Source organism: Nannobrachium achirus, assembly GCF_963921795.1.
Source record: "Nannobrachium achirus genome assembly, chromosome: 1".
Classification (NCBI taxonomy): domain Eukaryota; kingdom Metazoa; phylum Chordata; class Actinopteri; order Myctophiformes; family Myctophidae; genus Nannobrachium; species Nannobrachium achirus.
Genome location: NC_137810.1, coordinates 88517371 through 88543846, shown reverse-complemented (window position 1 = coordinate 88543846; position 26476 = coordinate 88517371). Strand labels below are relative to the sequence as shown.

General features: G+C 41.0%; 1 protein-coding gene across 1 annotated transcript in view; it reads left to right on the top strand.

Annotated features, from left to right (window-relative positions):
- LOC308290425 (protein NLRC3-like) overlaps nt 1-26476 on the top strand; it is a gene marked incomplete at both ends in the record, with an annotated part of 183440 nt that overhangs the window by 81601 nt on the left and 75363 nt on the right. The window lies entirely within an intron of this gene.

Sequence of the window (26476 nt, the reverse complement as noted above, 5' to 3'; positions counted from 1 at the left end):
CATTCACAGAGATTTTTTGTTGACTCATGTGGAGTACGTGATGTCAGAGCCTTTTATGAAGTGATGTCACAATGAGTCAGCGCTTGCGCCGGTTTCCTCCGAAACACCTGATGTCAACAATCAGCTCCGCATATGGTGATTCCGAACGTTTCGCGCCGGCGTACGTGATGTCAGAGCCTTTTATGAAGTGATGTCACAATGAGTCAGCGCTTGCGCCGATTTCCTCCGGAACAGCCTGATGTCAACAATCAGCTCTGCATAAGGAGATTCTGAACGTTTTGCGCCGGTTTCGGAAAACCGTGCGTCGGGTCGGGTCGAGGCTCGGCACTGCACTCCGCGCCGCGTCGGGGAACGCGCGTGCCGAATCTGAAGCCGGTGGGACGAACGGTTCTCGAGATACGCGGGTTACATACACGCAGAGATACATACACGCAGAGATTTGTCGCATTTATAGATAGATGGTTATATATTAACTATATTTATATAAATATATATTATATTTATATTATATGAAACATTTGGGGTAGAGTTTCTGCTCTGGACACACACACACACACACACACACACACACACACACACACACACACACACACACACACACACACACACACACGTAAATATTTATATTCATCCAGGGAGTGCGTTTGCACTGCCAGGGTGCAAAACGTCTCGGCCATGCCTTTCGGCCTGGTGGAGACAATCAGGAGTCTCCTGCTAAAAATCTATCTGGCCTGACTGGCCTGGCTGGAAATAGTATTTTACATCACTTTCCCAATGACTATGATCCATTCCCTTATTTTTTTATTATTTTCCTCTACACAAGGATAGACTTGAGACATAATCACCAACTCAGGGAAATTATATAGGCTTCTAGAAATTTTTTTTTTTTTGTATTTATTTATTTTACATTTCTTGTATGTGACATAAAATATGTATAATAGATTATGATTATTATAATTATTATTATAGTATCATTAAGACAACATGCATCCATTAATGCATCGATCCATTCATTCTAAAGAATTCCTGAATGAAGCCAAAGCAGAACTTAGAACAATAGAAGAAAAAGGAAAAGAAAAAAGCAGTCACACAGTGACAGAATCATAGGACAGAATGCATTGGAGTCATGCGAGCTGCGTTGCTGTGGTTACAAACAGAACAGATCTAAAGATCTACAATGCTGCGCAATTCGACGCGCTGTGAGCTTGTAGATCTGTTCTTTTTTTGCACACGACACGCCCGGTGCATTCTGGGTTGCTTATCAAGAGGAGGCGCCAAGATTCGCTCGCGCCGCTGTCTCTAGTCAATAGAGTTGAGATGTTGCGTTGCGCTGGATGCAATAAACACAGCAATAAACCGGATTCAGAGAAGATAGAAGAAAGGAGAAACGAAGCGGACATCTTTAGGTGAGTGTTGACACACAGAAATACTATTAATATAGCCCTGAAACATGACGGTCAGTCAGTGAGAACGCCTTTTTTCGCTAGCATAAAGCGCTACATAGGCTATAACATGGGGCTTCCCTTAGACAATGCTAATATGTGCTACTGCGATGCTAACGGGAGTTCGTCAAAGCGGCTACAATGCTGGAATTGTCTTGAGTTTATTTATACACTCAAACTATAATAGGCCTACTTTGAATTACGTGTGTGTGTGTGTGTGTGTGTGTGTGTGCATCCACAAGCCTATGGGCAAACCATATCATTGCTCCCTTTGCCATGTTTCTAAACTTTGGAATGAAGTGAGTGGACGGATGGATGGAGATGGATGAGGGGTTTCTGTTACTATTCTTACAGAACGCCTTTGTTGTTTAGAGCAGTGGTTCTCAACCTGTGGGTCGGGACCCCCATAATTATTTTGGGGGGGTCCCCAAGATGATTAACTTAATGTATATTTCTAAAGTGACAATTTAAGGACTTTTTAATACCTCTGAAATGACAAATTAAACATTGGTCAAATTGTAAAATATAAGAGGCTGAAATTGTGAAAATAGCCGATCTACATGCTCACAACGCCTCGAGCATTGAGAGCATATAGATCTGCTATTTTCACATACAAAATGTATGTTAGCACCGCTCAAAAAGAGCTCTGTTTCTCATGGAAAACTGTAGGTGTTCAATAGTCATGTGTACTAAAGCCTATTTAAAACCCCTGCCAGATGGAAGACAAGTCTCTGCTGGCCATGGATGGAGGAGTAGACCCGAGAGAGTGGATGCTGCAGCATCACAAGGCTGCTGACATCACCCTGGACTCGGATTGTCTGGATGTCAATGTCAAAGGACCGGGTATGGCTTATTGTTTTGACTGCTTCTTTCGTGTGTGTGTGTGTGTGTGTGTGTGTGTGTGTGTGTGTGTGTGTGTGTGTGTGTGTGTGTGTGTGTGTGTGTGTGTGTGTGTGTGTGTGTGTGTGTGTGTGTGTGTCATATGTTATTGGATTTTGGCTCACACAGAACAACACAACACATAACCAAATACCTAGACAAGAGCACAGTCCATACAATAAACAAAGGAGACCAAAACAAAAACAGCTGAAAATATAAAGGGAGGGATGCTATGCTATCCATACAAATAGAAACACCTGTGATCAAGCAATGATATACAGTATAGGGGAGCCAGCAAGTAGCTTGTCATTACAACCCATTAACATAGAAAATAAATCTTTCCCACTTCAGGTGGAACTGGTCTATTCTGCCCCTTTTTTATTCCTTCTTCACTGTTGTTCTTCTATCTGTCTAATACGGCCATTTACAAAAGAATACATTCAGTAAGGATATTGTCAGCACTTTGGCTCAATTGCCATAAACTTGAATTTGTTTTTGGATAGTTCATTTTAATGTAAATGTGGGGGTCCGACACTCCGACTAAAGCAAGGGTTAAACTACATGCCTCTCAGCACTCCCACCTTGCTGGTTGGGGCACCAATTCAGAGAGGAGTAGAATCGGGAGGGATAGTGCATGTAGTGCACTGTGTAGTGCATGCATGGGAAACTGGTGGCCCGGGGCCACATGGGAAAATCCCAGTTGGGCGGTGTCGTGTTAGGCGGCAAGCGTACAGCTATGAGACCCCATTGATTTCTCGCCGAAAATTTGATGAGCAATACAATGGTTATATGTCACAGTTATTGTCAACGACATTGCAAGCGGCGCGAAGGCCAGTGGACCTTGGTCGGCGCGAGTGCCCGCGAAGAGCAGGCCAGGGCCGCCGCGCGAGTTACGAAGCCGTGGTGAATGCAATCGTACGATAAACGCATGAATGGGATGAAGATTGCTTGCTTTACAGTCTGTTGTAAAGGCTCCCCCACCGCCTTATCGCTGCACCGCCCAACTGGGACACCGCCCAACTGGGACTAGCCCGGCCACATGCGGCCCCCACCTTCATTTAGGCCGGCTTTACACTGCCACTGAAATCTAGCCTGAATCAGATCTGAGTCACATCAAAAGTCATCATTTAAAATAGTCTAAATCCAGACAGGTCACATGCAGGTCACATGAAATCCGATTTTGAAAAACCACATCCAGAGGTGGTTTCAAATCCGATCCATATCGGATCTGAGGACATCTGTCTCAGTCTGAAAGCAGTAACCACATCCACCCCATAGAGTTATACGCAAGTCACATGCAAGTCACATCAAACTGTCCAAACGTCACTTGCTGCGCGACCCGAGCGGGAGGCGCCACTGATGTGACGTTAGTGCGAGTATTTTCTATTTGATTACAGCGCATATTACAGCACGCTGAGCACATGAGAAAAACAAGAGAGGAGAGAGAAAACATGTGAGCTAAATAGATAAAACCAGAGAGAAGAGCGAAACACGAGAATAAAGAAAAAAGAGAGAAAAACAATATTGTAACGTGTGTTTGTTGTTGTCGCATTTCCTGAACGTGATCAACTAGCGTCAACGTTGTGACGTAACGTCATGACGCCGACGTCGTTACCACGGTAACCAAAACAGATATGTAGACGCAGGGCAGCTTTGGGCTGACGCTGTTAAAATCAGTCAGAACGCACAGATCAGATCTGGTCACTTGCAAATGCAGTGTGAAAAGTCGGGCCAAAGGATCGGATTTGAGAACCAAATCGGATTTGGGCTGGATTTGACTGCAGTGTAAATCCGGCCCCAATGTGGCCCGCAGGTTGATACCGGAATACTGCTACATTATTGATTTCAGCTGTTACAACTTGCACTTATCATCTATATTAGTAGCTTAATGACTAGTATATATGTTAGCCAATCACAGCGAGTCTTGCTGTCTCTAAAGGAAGTAGCTTCCCTCAGCAACTGTGTTTACATTGGTGAAGGAATCTTGCCTGCTACTCCCTCAATCCTGGTCTAAAAATGACGGGAGACGGCTCTGCGTATCGGTGAGGCGGAGGTGCTCGCGGCGGCCGCGGTGGTCCGCCGCGGCGACTCCGGACGAAAAAAGCAATACCGCTACTGATCACTAGTTGAGCAGTTTCCACAGTACAGCTTTAAATCAAAGTGTTACATTTCTAGATTCCAATTCAAAAGAAGCAAAAATAGCAGATGTACAAGCTCAAAACGTGTCACAGCACGACGCGTGTTGAGCTTGTAGATCGGCAATTTTTGCCTCTTTTGTATGAGATACTAGAATGACAAAGTAGGATATAGCAATATGCAATGTGGCTCTCTGGAGTGAAGGTGGAAATATAGTGGCCCTCTCAATCATCTAAGTTGCCCACCCCTGGTGTAGTGCATAGTTCATAGTCAATTGGGGAGAACAGAATAGTTTACATTTTGCCGGTTTGGAAAGAAATACAAAATGTACTGTAACTCCTCCAGATCAACTCCGGCTGAACTACCGTATCTCTGTTATCCTCTCCCCCAGACGGCTTCACCCCGCTGATGCTGGCGTCTCTGCATACCGGAGGAGGAGGCTCCGAGTGTGGTCTGCACGGCGAGGAGGAGAGCGGAGGCGATGAGCTGGGCCCCAGCGTCATCTCGGACCTCATCGCCCACCACACGGGAGAGATGGCTATGCCCGCGCAGACGCCACCAAGAGGCTGCTGGACCACATGGACAGAACCCCGCTGCACACCGCCGTGTCCGCCGACGCCTGCAGGGAGTCTTCCAGGTGAGAGAATGGCATAGGAATTCCATGTTGAACTAACATCGTGATTACAGTTTTATTATGCAAAACCGCTTATGCTTACTAGATCAGGGGTCTTCAACGTTTTCAGGTCAAGGACCCCTTGGTTGAGGGAGAGATGAAGCAGGGACCCCCCCAAACCTTTTCATAGATTCCATATAGTTTCATAATTTGACAGCACAATCATCAGTGTATTTTGGATTCATGTCAATTTGTTTTTTTTCCCAGATATTTAACCACTTGAGCCTGCTATTGTAGATCTGCTATTTTTGCTTCTTTTGAATTGGAATCGTGAAATGTAACACTTTGATTTAATTTAAAATGTGTTTAGTTATACTCATGTTAACTTCACGAAGTTAAATACAAATATGTTGGACATACAAAAAAAACTACACTTTTTCATGGGCAGATGTGACTTATAGGTGCTGGTGTAAATAGTAACAAAGAAATTGACAGCTTATTGTTTCTAAAATTACATATTTAGTACGCACTAAAACAATAGAGGTAATGAAAACATTTTAACACTCATCTTTTCTTTCCTCTAATTATAATAACAATCTAAAATATGAACCCTTGTTGTAAAAAAACAAAGTTGTCCTTTAAGCTAATTATATATTTTTTTGTTGGTGGGGATTGTTGTTTGTTTTCTTTCAGACAGATTCCAGTGGTGGCTGCAGGAGAAGACCATTAATGGAGAAGATCTTACAAGAGGAAGACAGCCATGGGGAGATTCATTTCAGAAAAAAGGACATCTAAAGAAAGGACAATAAATGGTGTGGCTGGCTGGGGGGGTGGGGGGACAATGGCAATGGTTGCGTGATCACCGCAAAGTTCAATGAACTACAGAGAGAATGCAGACTGCAGCAGGCCTGGGCCAGAACTATCCACCCACAAACGGCAACAGGTACCTCAACAAGGGCTGAAGCACTGCTCATGAGTGTCTTGCTGCTTGACACAAACGGCAACAGGTACCACAATATAGGGACTCAACCGTGTGTTTTGCTTAGACTAATTAATCAGTTGTTTGAACAAGATGTCCCCAGATCCAAACATTCATTTTTGAAAATAGCTTAGCTTTGCGAGGCGTTGTGAGCATGTAGATCATTTTTGAAAATAGCTTCGCTTTGCGAGGCGTTGTGAGCATGTAGATAGGCTATTTTCAAAATAGAACCGCGTTATACAAAATGAAATGCATCTACTCTTAGTTTGAAACATATGCAACTAGTTTATTCATAATTCCAGGCCATAGAACTGTCCACTTGTTCTTGAACTATAATGGATTTTTATTCCATCCAGATCATAAGACAATCAATGAAATCTGCCAGGAAACTAGGGCCACGATTTTCCTGCAGGATAACATTGGTAAAACCGACAAGGCGTTCATTGTGTGTGGTTCCACAGAACAGATCGAAACAGTCAGGAAAAGGGTGGAGAATATAGTTTCGGTGAGAGTTGTTTAAACTAATAGATGTTCTGGTGGTCTACTTTTTTTCTTCTTTTTTTTAATAAGATGTCCCCAGATCCAAACATTCATTTTACAAGATCTTTTCAGAGACTATGGAATTTAAATTTTATTGTGACAACTGTAGAGCAAACATCGGCACACAGCAAGAAATACGAGAGAAAAATATAACGCACGCAGTGTACAGAATGCCAAGTTCCATTAGAGATTAGTTTTTATCGATGTCCCAATTGCTTTTTATTATTGTCCCAATTGCTCTTAAAATACAGTGCATGCCTGAAAATTCAGAGGTACAAAAAGAGTTGGGTTACAGATTTGATCGACCATGCAATGGAGACATTCCAGTCATTTCAGATATTTATGATGGTGATTTATACAAAACGTTATCAGGAGCTAGTCAGATTCTGTCTGCTGTTAATAATTCTTCAAATCCTTTTAACTCCTGTGTATAAGTGTTTAAGTCCTCAAAGATTTCAATTTGGCCTATTCAGCTACATCTGAATGAACTTCCACCCAAAATGCAGTTCAAACATGTTATTCTGGCTGGTCTTTCTTTGGTTTGGTTTACGTGAACCTAACATGCAGGTTTTTCTTAAGCCTTTTGTAGACCAATAAAAGTTGCATGTTTCCAAAAGTGTGTCTTGGGTGAATAAAATGTAATTTGGTGAACAGCAAAGTTGTTGGTCCGTGTTTGGATCAGGGCAGTGGCTCCAGAAACACCTGCTGCTCCTGGGAGACGTGCAGCCACCTTCCAGTGACTCTCAGGGCGGGGGGCGGGGGTGATATGGGGGTAATGTGTTATAGCACCACCAGCAGTCTGATTTTTGCAAAACACATTTTGTCCAAACCTCACACAAATCAGTATACTTTTGTGGAGCCCTGGGAGGTGAGGGAGGTAGGGAACGGTGGGGGTGAGCAATCCAGTCCTATTCTGATAGAGGCTACTAATCATTGCCTTCATTTCACAGTGAGCAGATGTGCAAATAAAGAACCAGGTTTTGCGTGTTCCTCAGGTTGAAGTTTATGTATTTATTTGTTATTTATTTATGAATGTTGTTTTTGAGGTTCTTTGTAAGCTGTGTTAAATAAATATATGTATGTATAAAATTGATATATGATTTTGCTCACTTTTATATACTGTTTTTATATGGCATGTGCTGTGGGAACCTGGCTGAAATTCACCATGACCATGCATCCTTTCCAGGCAAAGTTAATGCACCTACCAGCTTAAACCAGCCTAGACCAGCTACAAGCTAATAATACCAGTTTAAACCATCTACTAGCATAGACCAGCTAAACCCAAACCATCTTAGACCAGCTAATAATACCAGCTATACCAGCTACCAGCTTTAACCAGCAAAGACCAGCTAAACCTAAACCAGCTTTGACCAGCTAATAATACCAGCTTAAACCAGCTAGCCGGTAAACCCAAACCAGCTAATGACACCAGCTTAAACCAGCATAGACCAGCTAAACCTACCAGCATAAAGCTGGTCAAAAAGCAAGATGGCGGTAGAAACCTACCCTTAAGCTGGTCCAGCTAAAACCAGCAAAAAGTAGCTGGTTTTAGCTGGACCAGCTTAAGCTGGTCTTTGCTGTTTTTTTCAGCAGGGTAGGCTGGCCCCAGGCTAACTCAGCGCCGTTACCGAGTTATGTGCCGTTATGGACAGAATAGTAAATATTCGTCCCCCCGACTTTCGGCGGGGGGGATAGCTAGCTACAAGCTAAGCTACCATTCATAAACATTGAAAGTTTGGGGGAATGGTGCATCGCCGCGGTATTGACTCAGAGAACACAATATGATTGCAAATGTAAGAGTAGCCCAGAGTCAATAACAATGTCTTTAGGAGATTCGGATGTATTCAAATTCAAATACTTGTGAATGAACACACACACAAAGGGCTGCTGAATAAACAGGACGGTCGTCAGAGGGCTACTGCTACAACATCCTTTGACCAGCGTTGCTATCCATCGTATACATTGACTAAATTCTATACCAACGTATGGTATGCACTTGCACTAAAAGTACAACAATGACAAAGAGCAAGTATGTTTATTTTTTACAAACTTACCAGTTCAAAAGAAAAAGAGCCAGTTTCCAATCAGCGGGGAAGTTTTTTTCTTTCCTCAACTTTTGCCACCTCTCGTGTATATGAAGCAGATAAATCCGTGATTTCTGCCGTAGCTGGTCATATTCTTTTTGTTTTTGAATATAGTCCTGTGTTTTTTTCCTTTTCGTGGGTGGAGGATTAGTTCCAGGGAGCTCAGGTTTTTTCGGCTGTTGCTTCTCCATAGTTCAGCTCCAGAATAACTACAACCAGGCCAGCCTGTGCTAGCGTAATGGCTGATGTTATTTGCAAAGCCTCTAGTTACTTCCGGAGAACACGCGCTGTGATTGGCCAGAAGTATGATCCGGGACAAGGCAGATACGGATTCAGATGCAGATTACGTCATTTTGGCGCGAGATCCGGTCCCCGGTAAGGATCGCAGTTTACATATATAGAGAAGGCTTTACAGGCTGAAATTCACGGAGCGGATCTTCTAAAACGTTTGTGATTTAATAGTTAGGACAATTTTAAGATTTGTTTTATAAAAAAAGTTACATAGTACAACTTTAAAAACATTACATTTAATTAGGTGTGCATTTAGATTTTCCTTCTACATCCTGGAGTAGAATCCTTAGCTTTTCAAGTTAAGTTCATGTTGGGTCTGCTGTCAAGATGTGAATTAACAGAAGAACAAATTACAAAAATATTGCAATTTTTGTTGTAGACATTTGCAATTCTAGTTGTATACATTTTCCCTGTATGTATATGGATGTTTTAGTTTGTTATTTTGACTGGTCTTAGTGAATTCATGTTGGTCATGTTGGTTAGTTTTTGTCTCATTGTTTGTCAAATGAAATGGGACTGTCTTTTGTGTTCACATGTTCTGGGTTGCTCAACCACCTTTATTAGGCAGATTGGACCAAGCCTAACTTCATCTGGTATCTGTCATCCTTGACCTAATATCTAAAAAATAAATTGATAAAAAGGCTGCCGTTCCGGACCTTACAGGCCATCGGTCAGTAACCTTTCCTCATAACAACACACATCTTAACCCTAAAGCAGTTTGGCTCACACTGAGCCAAGGGCAGGCAAACACACTGGAGTATATATAGACAACTCTTAACAGGACACAGCTGAACACTGTGGGCGATTAACACGTGATTGGCTATGAGTCTAATAGGACACAGTTGATTGGCTATGGGTCTAACAGTTACAGAACACCAGAGATGGACAGAGTAGGCCTACTCCAGGGGCGTCAAGTGGGTATGGCAGGGGTATGCAGCTGCCATACCCTGGGACCAGGGGGGTCCAGGGGTATGCAGCTGCCATACCCTGGGCCCAGGGGGGAAAATAAAAGTTACTTTTAAATATAAATCCATGAATGTCTCTTTGTCTATCTGTGCTGGTTATTATGTTGTTAAATTACAGTAAAATAACTACAAATGCAAAAGGTTACAAAATGGTCACTTTAACAAGGTATTATAATTATATTCTCTACACTTGTATTCACCCCATCTTGACAAAATGGTATATTCCCAGGTTCTGCAGGTCAGCTGCACAGGTGCAATGCACTTGAACAACCGTTCCAGACCTTAGCTTTTTCTGAACTGACGCCACTGGCCTACTCGACCCCAGTACCTGAGTAAGAGTACAGACACTCTACACAACAAGTAAAAGTAGCTCAGTCAAATGTTACTTGAGTAAGAGTAAAATTGATTTTAAAGCCATACTGTGTAAGTTGCTCACCTAGTGGTCATTAGCCCTATAGCGAACCGCGGTCGCGTCCGCGTCTTTCGGCCGTTTTTCGTACCTTCAGACCCCCGCGTCTGCCTCCACCTCGCTGAGATCTATCTTTGGAGGGGTCCCTTGTTCCTGTGCGTTCAGTAATTCCAGAGATACACTCCTTCACCCTGCCTGGTAGGCGAAATTACCTAGAGACTGGATGGTACAAAATGGCGACCCCACTTCAAGATGCGATGTGATTGGCCGGCAGTTGTATAACCCTCGCTGTGATTGGCCGGTAGTGTGATGACGCAATTTTGGCGCGAGATCCGGTCCACGGCAAGGATCTCAGTTTACATATAGAGAAGGCTTTACAGGCTGAAATTCACGGCGCGGATCTTCTAAAACTTTTGTGTTTTAATAGTTAGGAGAATTTTAAGATTTGTTTTATAAAAAAAGTTACATAGTAAAACTTTAAATGTAAGTATTCAAGAGTTCATGTTTTTAACCCATTCAGGCCTAAGAGTAAGAGCACATGTATTAATGGATGAATTATTGTATTTTTTTCACAATTAATTTATGGACCTTGAACTAGGGCATTAATGAACTGTGATTTTTGCAAGTCGACTCGACTCAGTAAAAAGTTGAGTTGAAGTCTGACGACATCACATCACACAGGACCCCCCAATTATTTTGGGGGGGTCCCCAGATGATTAACTTAATGTGAAACATTGTTTTCTCACTCAGCTGTAAACAAACCAACATAAAGTTTAAGTGTATAGAGGGTATCTTCACATTTCTAAAGTGACAATTTAAGGACTTTTTAATACCTCTAAAATGACAGATTAAACATTGTCAAAATTGTCAAATATATAGAGCCAGAAATTGTGAAAATAGCAGATCTACATGCATGTAGATCTGCTATTTTCACAATAGAACGTTTTTTTTTTAAAATTCTATCTTTACTTCAATTGTAATCAACTTTGCCATGGCTTATGACATCAGGCAATGTTTCATCCTTTTCAGCAATCTTTATAGTTATTCCACACAAAATATTATTAAAATCAACCCTAAATTAAAGGAACTGTGGTGATTTTATTACCCTTATGCTCCGAATTCATTTAGCCTTTTTTTTTGGCAGAAAAAAACCTGTACCCCCTCAAAAAACAAAACAAACATGTAACACAACAAATTCAAGTATTTTTTTTATCATAAACAGCTGTTATCTTATACAGTATATGAATTGATAAAACGGGAAATTAAACATTTAGCTGAATAAAATCAAGATTATGATATCTAATATCACGAAAATGAAAATAACTAACGATTAACTCATTCACTGTCACTGTCCTCAAGTATGAGTTCAACTCGTGAACATTTGTTTGGGTCCCCAGTGCAGCGACATGCAATTACACACTTGACCCCGGCTCTTGCACATGAGCATCCTCTGGTACACTTGCTCTTCTTGCAGTGGCAGTATTTGGTGCGTTTATATTCTGCAGGTTTGGCATCCTTCAGCATCATGGTTGCCACTAGCTTACCACTGACAAGCTCTCTCCCAAAGTTGGTTGCAACAGGGTAAGTTGGCTGAGACGTGTGCTCGTTTACATACAGCCAACTGATGCAGGGCTCTGTAAAGGTGTAATTGGAAGGCATCTTCAGTAGGTGGAAGACAACGTATGTCTCCTTTGATGTTGCCAAAAAGATGAGCTCGCAGTGCTCGCAGTACAACATCTGCACCACGAACGGGCTGTAGTTGTTGTGGCTACTGACACAGATGTGATCATGATGTGCATATACTACATCACACACATGGATGGCCTACATGAGTTATGGGTAAAGAAGATGGACACTTACCTACCTGCTCATGCAATTGTGGATGCCCTGGCAGTGAAGTATGATGTTGAAGCTTTAGATCTTTCATGCATACTCCTCAGCAGCTACATACTGACTGGATGTGACACAGTGAGCTATCTTTACAGAAGAGGAAAAAGGCGTGCCTACAAAACTGCTGTTGAGCACCCAAAAGTCCTTCTGCCTCTGTGCCGATATGGAGACTCTGGGGAAAGTCTGGAAGTTACAGAAGATGTTGTGACGGTGGCTAGACGATACATGGTTTCACTGTATGAGTGGAGTGATTTCAGTGGTAATCTGGATGCACTGCGAGCTCATCTTTTTGGCAACATCAAAGGAGACATACGTTGTCTTCCACCTACTGAAGATGCCTTCCAATTACACCTTTACAGAGCCCTGCATCAGTTGGCTGTATGTAAACGAGCACACGTCTCAGCCAACTTACCCTGTTGCAACCAACTTTGGGAGAGAGCTTGTCAGTGGTAAGCTAGTGGCAACCATGATGCTGAAGGATGCCAAACCTGCAGAATATAAACGCACCAAATAAGAAGAGCAAGTGTACCAGAGGATGCTCATGTGCAAGAGCCGGGGCCAAGTGTGTAATTGCATGTCTCTGCACTGGGGACCCCAACAAATGTTCACGAGTTGAACTCGTACAACAAATGTTCACGAGTTGAACTCATACTTGAGGACAGTGACAGTGAATGAGTTAATCGTTAGTTATTTTCATTTTCGTGATATTAGATTTTATTCAGCTAAATGTTTAATTTCCTGTTTTATCAATTCATATACTGTATAAGATAACAGCTGTTTATGATAAAACAATACTTGAATTTGTTGTGTTACATGTTTGTTTTGTTTTTTGAGGGGGTAAAGGTTTTGTTTTCTGCCAGAAAAAGGCTATATGAATTCGGAGCATAAGGGTTATAAAATCACCACAGTTCCTTTAATTTAGGGTTGATTTTAATAATATTTTGTGTGGAATAACTATAAAGATTGCTGAAAAGGATGAAACATTGCCTGATGTCATAAGCCATGGCAAAGTTGATTACAATTGAAGTAAAGATAAAATTATTGGGAAAAATGCAAGAAACGGGTACATTTTTGTACATAGAATGGCTATAAATCATTTGGAAAGGCTTTGGGAGATTATTTCTTGACTTGGTGTTGTTCACACATGTGTTCTGTGTATCTGGGAATGATTTATTGACATTCTACACAACTTAAAGAGCACTTTAAGAAAGGAAACCTAGTTCATATCACAGGGTCAAAAAATGAAGGCTTTGTTTGTTACACAAAAATGCCTCTAACTTTTTTTCGCGAACTTTCCGGCAGAGCAGGCCTCTCATTCTGTGGACCTTAATGACCAAACTAATAGATAAAACAGAAATAAAAAGTACGGCAGAAAATCACAGGTACCCCTCTTTTCTTTGAGCTTTTGGCCATGTGGGTCCCCGACTACTACCTTGAAACTCTTGTTTCAGAGAATTTTAAGCCACCTGTACTGATGTACATACGTTGAGCAACTATGTTATACAAAGCCTGCAGAAACACCTCTAAAAACTGTAATAAAATGAATGGGATCATAAAAAAGGACAGTTGTGTCATTCTCACGTTTTATTAAACACCCCCCGCACACACATCACATCAGGCAAGGCATCTCTATCTCCCCCTCACACAAGGTCCATTCATTGTTCTGCATTTGAGCCACGGACCACCATTATGAGATTTAGCCTCTCAGAGCCAAGATTTGTCTTGTCCACACTAGGGCATAACGAAAAAGTCGACAAGTCGACTCTGTCGACTTCATTACACAAGTCAACTCCCACCAGAGAAAGTCGAAAGTCGAAGGTATATATAGTTATATATAAAAAAAATCGCACTGTTTCCAGGTATGTCAAATATCATTGTGTGATTAAAATGTGATTAATTGAGATTAATGTATTACAAAGCCTGCCTACTGGAATCAGTTTTAACCCTGTCATCGCAAGCGCAAGTAGTTAGCGCATGCACAAGTAATTTAGTTTTGGGTTAAAACTGATTCCGGTTTGGTAGTTCCGGCCAAAATGTAGTCCGTTTTTACTACAAAATAACGTAGGATATCATCCGGTCTAGACCGGATCAACCGACCTTTTTAGTAAACGAATACCAGGCTTTCCCCAGAAAGCCAGGTGACGCGAGGTTATCTCTTAAAGACACTGATCACTATAAGATAATCACAATTATTTTACATATTCCTCAGAATCCTTTCCCTTCATCTGTATGAATTGGTTTTGGTCAAAATTGGTTTCTAAAAGTCCACAAGGTCACAAGCTCACTTGCACTATAAACTATTTGCACTATAAAAGCATATTTAAAGTATTAAAAACGTAATATTGCCCTACAAATGATGTATTAAGATTATTGTTAACAGACATTGTCATTGTCATTAATTTGTGTATTTAAGTCATCATATCTTTCTTCTAGTGCAATGTTTGGTAACAAAGTCTAAAAGGTCAACGACAGAAATGTAATTTCTATTCTATTGTTCCAACGTTCAAAGCCAAATACTAAACAATATCATTGTTTGATATATGATAATGAATCAGCAACTAAAATGTAATGATGGAATCACTCCTAGAAGTGTTCAGTAGTTGTGGATGTTTCTCGTTTGGACCAAAGAGTTCTTGGCTGCTGAAGACCAAGAACTAATTATTTATGTAAGAACAACCTATTTTAAACACTTATGGCTTTTTATATGTATCTGACTGTGCCTGATTGATATGAACTTTTTCTATTTTCATAAAATAAAATGCTGTGTAAACATCCTAATCGTACTCTGTCTTAATAGATGTAAACTTTAATTAAATCTTTAGCTCAGTCTGTGATTAATAAATGCATTATGATGTTAATAATAGGACATTATTTGATGCTCTATCAACAATACTATTAATATTTTATTAAATGGTTCCAGTGTAAATATATTAAAAATCGAACCTCGGTTCGAAGTGGAGCGGTGAATTTGAGCAGCTGTACCCTATGTGAGTGAGTGAGTGAGTGTAAACTGTGCCTGTGAGTGAGTGGTGAGTGTGCCTGGCCTGCACAAAACAGCGCCCCTCCTTTAACTAGTGTGTTGTGTGTGGCCACTCAAGGTATTGCCAGGCTACGGACACGGCAAGCCAGCCACCCACCCAGCCAGCCACCCACATACCCACGGACATACCTGTCTATTGGGAGCGCTTTCACCGCTCCAAAAATGTCCTTGACATGAAACAGTTTGAGCGCCAATAAGACACCAGACTCATCTTACCAGCTTTTTTAATCTTGCCATAATAGACTGTCATTCAAAAGTATGCAATATTACAGAATACTAAGATATTATATTGTACTGTCATCAGGAAACTCTGTGCTATTCTTCTGCCATAAACACAATGATCAATACATGATGTCATACAACGTCATACTGTATTATAATACTGTATATCGTCCAAACATGTAAAAGAACATTAATGTTCCAATGTTCTGATTTAACATCAGCCTGTTTTACTGCAGTACCTTTGTCAACCTGTAGGTGTCCTACCAGACCACAGGAACATAACATAACAACTATTATACTCAGAGTGGTCAAAATAATATCCTATTAACACAACATAAGAAAGGGGAAGGTCTCATGACCCAAACCTTGATCTAATAAATTATTCTCTTGAACTTACAAGATCGAGGCACGTTTGTTTTCATTCTTTTCTCTATGAACTATACGCAAGGCCAGTGGTTTTCAAAGTACCCAGGGGTACGTGTATTTTTCATTCAGTAGGTGGGGGTAAGTGGGGAACATAGAACCTGGGGAACATAGAACCTTTTTTTGCGGGGGTAAATAGGGAACATAGAACCTGGGGAACATAGGAAATGAGCTCAGTACGGTGTTTCTCAAACTGGGGTCCAGGGACCCGCAGGGTTCCAGTGGGTTCTAAATGGACCCTTACAGGTCCATGTGTTTCCATTTATTCATTCTCCAGAACCAACCGTCTCAGTTCAGTCAGTGTGTTGGTGTTTGCATGACTTTCATCATTGACTGATTATTGTTGTTATCACTGAAGTGTAGTTACCCAATGTGACCACAGGGTGGCATCTCAGTGCAGCATCATGTAGCAAAAAAAAAAACAACAACAACAACATTATATTTAGTTTGCCTGTTTTTTGTTCTTGAAATTACTTAAAAAATAGCACATGTACAAGCTTGTGATGTGCTGTGAGCTTGTACATCTGCTATTTGTGAATTATACAATAGGTTACAATTATTGTGGCTCTAATGTTCTAAGCCATTGGTTCTCAAAGTGAGGTCTGGGGACCCCCAGGGGTCCTTGGGAGGGTCCCCAGGAAAAGTAGTTAACATAGCATCACAATCAATTGAACCACTTTATCCATTGTTATGTTGGCTATCCAAAAATAGCAGATCTACAAGCTCACCACAGCTTGTAGGTGTTTGAAGATATTTGAAAAAAATATCGAAAATATTTAGAATATTTAGAATAATTGTGAAAATTGTTTAACACAAATGCTCTCTTCTGGGGGTCCCTGTTCAAAATCATTTTCAGATGGGGGTCCTCGGCCAAACATACATTTAGGGGTCCTTGGCATGTAAAGGTTAGAGAACCAAGGCTTAAAGGACATCCCTCATCTTACAGGATGTCATTTGTATAAACTGTAGATGTGAGTGGACTAGGATTTTCTCACTCTTCTGCCAGTGTGCCAGTGATCAGTGATCAGTGATCAGCCTCCAAGGCTTATTTTTAGTTTGGGTTTAGCTTATAACTTTATATCAATTTCACCACTTTTGCAGTAAAATGTTTTTATACTAGAATCCATGTCATGTATGGGAGGCCTTAGAGAGGAGGAAAAGCTGTGTTGTGTTTGGTCCTGTCTTTCTGTGTGTTTGTCTCTGTGTGTTTGGTCCTGTCTTTCTGTGTGTTTGTCTCTGGTCTGTTGCTGTTGGACTGGTTTGACTCACAGAGAGATGGGTGCAGTCTGGCGCCATGCCAAGAGCACTTGAGGACGTTTAGGTGTGTGTGTGTGTGTGTGTGTGTGTGTGTGTGTGTGTGTGTGTGTGTGTGTGTGTGTGTGTGTGTGTGTGTGTGTGTGTGTGTGTGTGTGTGTGTGTGTGTGTGTGTGTGTGAATGGGTGAATGTAATGCACAATCTTTGTAAAGCGCCTTGGATACACACACACACACACACACACACACACACACACACACACACACACACACACACACACACACACACACACACACACACACACAGGGTGGGGATGGTGTTACGTTACAGCACACACTTGTGTTTGTCTTTCTCTCCTGATTTCGCCCCACTCCCAGTTCTAATATGATGATGTTGTGGATTGGTTGAGAGGTAAATCTAAATTTATACCTCATAAATTCAGAAACTCTTCTCTAGACACCTACTGCCAGTTGGTAGAAAGGGATGTCGCTGCCATCTGCAGTAAGAGAAAAGAATACAAATTGGCTGTGAGCTTGTAGATCGGCTATTTTTGGTGAATGTCCCCCAAGAATAGGGATGCTGGGGTTTGAGTGATTGAATATAAACGTCTATTTATTTTAAATCCATCCTATTAATGAAAAGGAGCGTTATTTGCATGAGAAAACAAACCTTTACATTGCCAAAGTTCACTAGTCTTGCATACCCAGACACAGGGGCGGTTACGGTTGAACTAGTTCTGTTAATTTTCACTTCACATTTTGTGAATAAAGCCTAATTTGATAACATTTGATCATTTCTTCATTCCATCCATGACAATCTTTTGGTTCAATGAGGTTTGGCCTGGCTTATATAGATGGAAATGTGGCTGTTTTCTGGGTGTTTCCTTAATTATTAGACTTGTCATAAGTGTGTTACAAAATCATTGTAAATGTCCAAAATGGGACCGTCATTTTTAGCTTGCGGCCCTTTGGACTTTAGGTATTTTGCTGATTGGCCCCTGAGCCATCTTAAGTTGAGTAGCCCTGGTGTAGAGTTTTGAATAGTTGTGTGTTGTGTGTTGATACTTTGAGATTTTACGTGAGAAGTGTGTGCAACAACTGAACATTGTGTAGTGTTTCGACAAGGTGATGTGTAATTGACATCTGTATGTTATAGGTTGATGCTTTGAGATTTTACGTGAGAAGTGTGTGCAACAACCAAAAAAAAAAAAAAGTCATGTTAGGGGTGAAATACTCCTTTAAGGTTAGGTTTAGGCATAGTTGTAAAAACTAGAACTGTCAAAATGTTAAAATGTTAAAACAATATAATAATTGTATATAATAATAATTGAGTGCGTGGCCATGGCATGCACAATAACTGCACACAGAGTAAGAAAGTTATGCCATACGTTGTGTTTTGCTCTGCAGTGCCTCACATGTTAGTGACACCCGACACCGTTGTTTCAGCTGCAGACAGAGGAGAGGCAGGAAAAGACTGCTCTGCTCTCTTCCTTAAAGTTTCCCTCCATGAGCTTCTCTTGAAAGAAACATTTAAGAAACTGTAATAATTATGACAACAATGAAAATGTAATGTAATATTTGTCTGTCTGTAATGTAAAGGAGCAGACAGAGCTTGTAGGTCGGCTATTTTCACTACTAATTATTTGAGTTTGGATCAGAAATTAATATTGTGTAATAATTCAGTTCCACAGTCACTTGTTAGTTAAATAAAAACGTTTCCTTATGGATTTAGTCAACAATGACAATCTAAGTCAATATCAAATATAGCATTTTTAATATTGATACTCTGTGAATGCCAATATGTATATGTCAGACTTGTCAGTCTAACCAGTGTGGCTGGTTCTACAGACAGGGATCTCCATATATGGGCATAATAGGGATTATGTTAGTGTGGTTCCCCTACTTGATATGGGCATACCCATATATGGATGCCACATCGGCTACATACAATGCCTTTTATGCCCATGTATGGAGTTCCCTGTCTGTAGAACCAGCCACACTGCACTGACATTTTTAGTCTAGAAGTTATATAGACTTAGGTGTCTTACTAGTAAGTAAAGTAAGTATAAGTCCTTAATAATTTATAAGTAAAGTAAGTATAAGTACGTACTTAGCCTATAATTACTACTAATATCTAATAACTTCTAGTCAACATGCTGTATAGGAGACAACTCATTATTGTCTGTTTGGTTAAAACTGGAGGTTTGATTTTAGATTGATCAACTTTACTTTGTTTAATTATCACACACACACACACACACACACACACACACACACACACACACACACACACACACACACACACACACACACACACACACACACACACAAACATGTCCACTCCTCACCCTCATGAGCAATGGGTTTCAGACAATAAGCCACTACTCCTCAACTCTTTGCACATGTATTTATTTATTTTTTTTGGGGGGGGGGAGAGAGATAGGGAATGACATGTGGCAAAGGTCGTCCGGATCGGGAATCGAACCAGCGACGCCAGCAGGCATCATAGCCTAGTATGTGGTACGCGCCTTGACCACTACTGCCATGCACATCAGCAGCATCTGAACAGTCACAACCTACAACCTTTAACAATGGATTCACAAAGTCATGTCAATTCCAAAATGTTGACTTTCACTACAAAAATGCTGTGTTATTTTATCTACGGTATTGATTGATTGAAGGGTTTATTAGCAGTTTGCAATAGAAAAAAGTACAGTTTCATGACAGCACAAATCACTGGTACAAGGTAAATTACGTAAAAGGAGAGTAAGCTTTATGGCTTATTTCCACAGGAACCGCTTTATGTATCTCATATAACATTGAAAGACAGAAGGATAGAACAGAGTAGGCCTACTTTGCTTAGGATAACATCAATTACAAAAGCAGAAAAGAAAAAAAAAAAAAAAAAAACAGCCGATTCCTGTGTTATCCTCCCTTGGGATGGGTCTGTTTTCACCCCTTTCATGCCAAGGCAAACGGGGCAATAAAAACAACAGATGGGGGCTTAGTCAGGCCTGAAGGTGACTTTTCAGAACAATTTGAAGGAGGCTAGGGATTTGCTCTCCTTTAAGGCCTGCGGTAGGGCGTTCCACATGTTGGTGGTAGGCCTATAGCAGAAGAACAAATTAGAGCCTTGTTTAGTGGTAAATTTAGGTTGATCATGATTAGTGGAGCTGCCTCTGGTGTTGTGATCGTGAACATCCTTGACCTTTAAGAAGTAGTTTGTTAGGTACAAGGGTATCTTGGAGGTGTAGTGTATCTTGTACACCAGGCCCATTGCAAGATGCTGTAGGCCTACTCTGTCATTAGTTTATTATTTTGTGGTATTCATAATCATAATGCTTTGATGTGCCAAATCTCCCTGCCTCCCTCCCTCTCTCTACTTTACTGTAAATCACGTGTCTTCAGCAGCAGTTGGCCAATGGCCATGAGAGAGAGAGGGGACACACACACACACACACACACACACACACACACACACACACACACACACACACACACACACACACACACACACACACACACACACACACACACAGAGAGAGAGAGAGAGAGAGGTGTTTAAAGTGCTTGTCGCAGAGTCGGAGCAGAAAGGAAACACGCACAGACTGGATAACCCAACAACTCGTCTTTACATGCCTATGGAATATTATGGAACACCCGCGACGTTACGGAGGGACTGCTACCTGTTTAGGGTAATCACTGACTGTACTTTATATTTATGTTTTAGTTTAGTGTAATCACTGACTGCACTTCACTTTATGTTTTAGTTGGTAGGCTACAGCCATGTTGTTGGAGGAGGAGAATTGCACTTTGGAATGTCAGTTATAGTTTTGGGAGAGTATAGCGACAGAGAATGTCAGAGATAGACGTTTAGGCTAAAACCTTGGCCAGGAACGATATCTAGCCTAATCATAATTATGGCCGAGTTGTTAATAGAACTTCACGACCGTTTTGAATGCATCTTCAAAACCTGGGCAGGGGCGGAAATATAGGGGGTGTTATGACACCATAACAAAAACAACAGCAACAACAGCAGCAGCAACAGGAGCAGCAGCAGCAGCAGCAGCAGCAGCAGCAGCAGTAGTAGTAGCAGCAGCAGTAGTAGCAGTCAGTGAGAAAGATACATGCCGGTTATAGTTTATCTCGAGAACAGTTTATCTCGAGACGGCGTCGGTCGTTGTCCTAGTAACATGCTGAGGAGAGGAGACCGTACGTGGCAAACGGTGGCACCGCTCAAAATATGGCTATAACACCGTAAATACGATTAAGAATATAGACTGGTTATGAACGACATCTATCTAAGCCCATCCTCACCTCCCATTTCCACTGTAAATCTGCTTCTGTTTATTTTATTGGTGTCAGGCAGATTCGCCTAAAACTATTGATGTGGTTACTATGGAGTGCTAGCCATGTGTAGGACTAATGGTCACCGTTTGACAGCCAGGTAACACCACTGTCACAGTCACTATAATATTTAAATGACAAAGAGATAATATGCAAACATGGACAGTCTGACAGCAGAATTGGGGGTAGGCGAAATGAGTCATAAACTGCGTGAAAAGACTCTCTTGTCTGTGTGTCTGACATGCCTGTCTGTCTGTCTGCCAGTCTGCCAGTCTGTCTGTCTGTCTGTCTGTCTGTCTGTCTGTCTGTCTGTCTGTCTGTCTGTCTGTCTGTCTGTCTGTCTGCCAGTCTGTCTGTCTATTGTGTGAACAGGCTAGTGCAGTGGTTCTCAACCTGTGGGTCGGGACCCCCAGGGGGGGCCCAAATTATTTTAGGGGGGTCCCCAGATGATTAACTTAATGTGAAACATTGTTTTCTCTCTCAACAGTAAACAAACCAACATAAGGAGAGGGTATCTGCACACTTCTAAAGTGACAATTTAAGGACTTTTTAATGCTTCTAAAATGACAAATTAAACATTGGCCAAATTGTCAAATTTTAAAGGCAGAAATTGTGAAAATAGCAGATCTACATGCTCACAATGTTTCGTTGCGAGGCGTTGTGAGCATGTAGATCTGCTGTTGTCCCAATCAAACCGTGTTATACAAAATGTAACGGTTCAGGGTGGGGGGGTCCCCAGTTAAAATATGATTATTTGGGGGGTCACGGTCTGAAAAGGTTGAGAACCACTGGGCTATAGTGTTCCTACAGTAAAAAGACAACAAATGCATGGCGTTGTATTTGAGCTTGTTTTCATGCAGGGTGAATCCTGTCCTCACGTCAGTCAGCCCAATGATCTTCTATTATGTGTTTAAACACTGACTACAGTCATAGCATAGGCTACTCATAACATAATAAGTTGGGGGTTGGAATGAGAGTATGACTGTATGAGACATGTGGGATTTGCCCACCTCGTTCCCTGACTATTATGTGTTGGTTCCTCTGTGTAGAATAGATGACATGATATCATCTAATTCAGTGGTTCTCAAACTTTTCAGGCAGCAACCCCCCAAATAATCATATTTGAACTGGGGACCCCCCTCCCCTGCACAAGCACTTGGAATTATAGGAGTTGGCAGTTGGCATTTACCTTAGTGGTAACACTTTACTATAAGGTACAAAGTAATACACTTAGTTAATGCTTAACTAACACTTTATTACTGATTAACTAATGGATCGGTTAATCATGAATTAATCATGAGAAATCATCAAGTAATGTTGGAATAGCTATTACTTGTCTTAACTAACGTAATCTATCAGTAGTTAAGACTATATTAGTTAATAGTTAGTTAACATCAACCATATTATGGGTGGTTTGTAGATCTGTTTATTTCTGGTCAATTCTATGCCCAGGATGAGTGCTTCATAGGCGGGTAGGATTAGTGCGTTGACCCGGTGATACTGGTTGGTCTAAAACTTCCAGGGGTCTCCCATATTGGACCAGAAAAAACAGATCTACAAACCATCCATAATATGGTTGATGTTAACTAACTATTAACTAACTTAGTCTTAACTACTGATAGATTAAGTTAGTTAAGTAATAGCTATACTTGATGATTTCTCATGATTAATTCATGATTAACCGATCTATTAGTTAATCAGTAATAAAGTGTTAAGCATTAACTAAGTGTATTACTTTGTACCTTATAGTAAAGTGTTACCAGCAGATCTACATGCTCTGTGAGCATGTAGATCTGCTATTTTCACAATGTCTGCCTCTAATATTTGACCATTTGACCAATGTTTGACCAGAGGTACTAAAAAGGTCTTTAAAGTCTTTAAATTGTCACTTTATAAATGTGAGATACACTTATAAATTATAAGACCAACATACATTATAAGTTATGATGTATGTTGGTCTGTTAACTGTTGAGAGAGAAAACAATGTTAACATTTAGCTAAACGTCTGGGGACCCCCCCAAATAATTTGGGGGTCCCGACCCGCAGGTTGAGAACCACTGATCTAACTGACTGTAGCCCTAGAGCTGTTAGAGGCGGGTCAAAGTCACAGTATAAGGAAATGAAAGTGCACAGCGTATCTCAGGGAGCCATTTTGAGACACGACAACAACTGTGAACTTGACAGTGTGGACAACATGTGAGGAAGACAAAACAAAACACAATAAGGACCAAAAGCTAACGTAAAGTAGGTGTTGTTGTTTTAATATTCACTACTAGAAGCACTTGGTTCTCACAGGAACAGTTTATAGGCTACTTTATGCTTCTGGTTTCTACTAAAGCTACCACTCCCTGTTGTCTAGTCTGCCTGTCTGTACTTGTTCTCTGTGGTTAATCTGGTTATGAATCTTATGATTGATGTCACCAGCAAAATACTTATTTAGACAGAGCAGAACATTATGACATAATTATGTTATTATTTAACCCTATAAGTGACGTGTGTATTTGGTATAATTATTTATGACCTTTTATGACGGAAAACCTGCTGCTTCAGCGTTGCACTCTGCAGTCTTTTCCCACTCGGCTGAAACCTTGTTGGTTTCATTGTGAGTGTAAGTGTCATCCAGTCTAGAGCCCGCCTGCTGTATCCTGTTATCTGTAGTGTAGACACACACACACGCACGCACGCACGCACGCACGCACGCACGCACGCACGCACGCACGCACAGTGTTTCCGTTGCAGACCACATGTGCAACATGCAGAGAGCAGGCTGCTGCTTGCTCCCTGCTTCTCTTGAATATAAACCACGTGGTTGAGAGGAAGTTGTTTTAAGGATGTGGTTTGGTTTCCTTTTGACTATTTAATGTTTGTGAATGTAGTAAGGCCTAAAAAAAAAAATCTTGGGTTTCCGGTTGGCTGTCATTTTAGGGCTGAGTAGGTAGGGAATTTATTTTATTTTATTTTTTATTTTTATTTTTTTGTGGGCATGATGGGTAGCAAGGAATTTTATTTTATTTCCTCATGGGAAGGATGGGTAGGTAGTTTTTTTTCCCTATGGCAATGATCGATATGCTTCTTTTTTAATATATTCTGTTTTCCTGAGTTACCAATTTCTTGAGAAGCCGACTTGTCTCTCTCAGGGGTTGACACTAAGGTCTCAGAGGCACTTGCCCGTCGGGCAAGTACAGGTCATGTTCTACTTGCCCTCAGGTCATGGCCACTTGCCCTCATAATCGCAAAATCGTAACATTTGAATTAACGTTCATTTTAACGTATTTGTTACCTTCTACTTGCAGTGATGTTGCTAGGTTTTCAATATAATGGGGGACCCACAGGTGGTCATTCAAATAGGTCCCAGAAAAAATTATGGGTCCCCAATTATGTTTTTGAGAGTTGTGAGCTTGTAGATCAGCTATTTTCCAACATTTGCATCTTTCTTGTATTATTTTACAATTTGGCTATAGTATTTTTTTTATAGTATAGTTTGATTACTTTTGGTGCAGCAATGGTCTTTTTTTCTTGTCTTTAAATTTATTTAAAAAGTCCTTAAATTATTACTTCGTTGTCATCTAGGGACCCCCCCAAAATCATTTGGGGACCTCTGGGGGGGGGTCTCGACCCACAGGTTGACTCACTTGACTGAAGTGGAAGGGAGAATGTAGTTTTAGTGGATGGACCTCTGGGGGGGTCTCGACCCACAGGTTGACTCACTTGACTGAAGTGGAAGGGAGAATGTAGTTTTAGTGGATGAATGAAAGTGGAGCAAAGATATTTGTTTCTAGACAGTTAGAAAGTGTTTATTGCTCTGGTGTTTTCTTTTTACAAACTGTGATTCTCTTCGAATGCTTTATGCTTGTGTCGCAACGTGAATGATCTGAAAACAACGTTGCGCGTCAGAGCGGCTCTTTGGCTCGCACCGATGCCGACTACCGTGTGCGGTTCGCGGCTAGCTTTTCTGCGTGGTTCGCTGAAAAGAGAGGCGGCCACGGCACGTCGCGATGGTAAAATCTTGCTCTTTCGAAAGACTATCATTTCGTCCGGAGGGTTTTACCGACTCACCCCATGGAGGTTAAGGTTAGAGTTGGGTGTAAAAAAGATGACATGTAGAAACAGCGAAGCTATCCCCGTCGCGACAGACACTCTTTGGAGAGAGGATTGATCCTGCAAGCGTACTCACATTTAGGTTTTGCGCGAATGATGTGATCTTGTAGATTAGCTGTTTTCGACGGAGGCACAGAGCACGCACGTGTTTGCGTGTGTGTGTGTGTGTAGGGACTGGGGAGGAGAGATGGACTGAGGGGAGAGAGAGAGAGAGACGGAGCTGACGCAATGACGCATGAATAGTAAAACAAAACATTTGCGCACATGATATTTTAGTCGAAAGAAAACAAACTTTGATTAAACTTCACGAATGTGGTCGCACCAAATATATTTTTTGTAAGACGTTTTTGATCGACTCGGTCGGATTTTGACTTAATTTTATTATTTTTTTTATTTTCACTCCAAATGCCAATAAAATCATCTGGGTCGCACGTATTTAATAGGGTCGGTCGCCAACCGGAAACCCAAGAATTTTTTTCTTAGGCCTAAGCTATTTTACAATTAACACATTTACAATAAAAACAATCCAATCAAGAAAAAATATGTATATTTTAAATATTTTAATACAAAGGAACTGTTGAACTATCCGACATCTCAAAGCTGCCAGCAGTCCATGACTTGGTTTAGTGAATGAAACATTATTTTAACCAGGGTAAAGTATGTTAATCAATAGTATTATTAACATGATATTCAAAGGTCTACCTTGTTCTGTTGGAACATGAGTGTCTCCCTGTTCTTCTATTGTGATATTTCAATTCTGTGGTGCAGTAGGACACCTGTTGGTTGACAAGAGCTATTGCATGCATCTGCATCTACTGTAGTCTCATCATTATGATGGTGATATTGTTGTTCATCTACTGTATA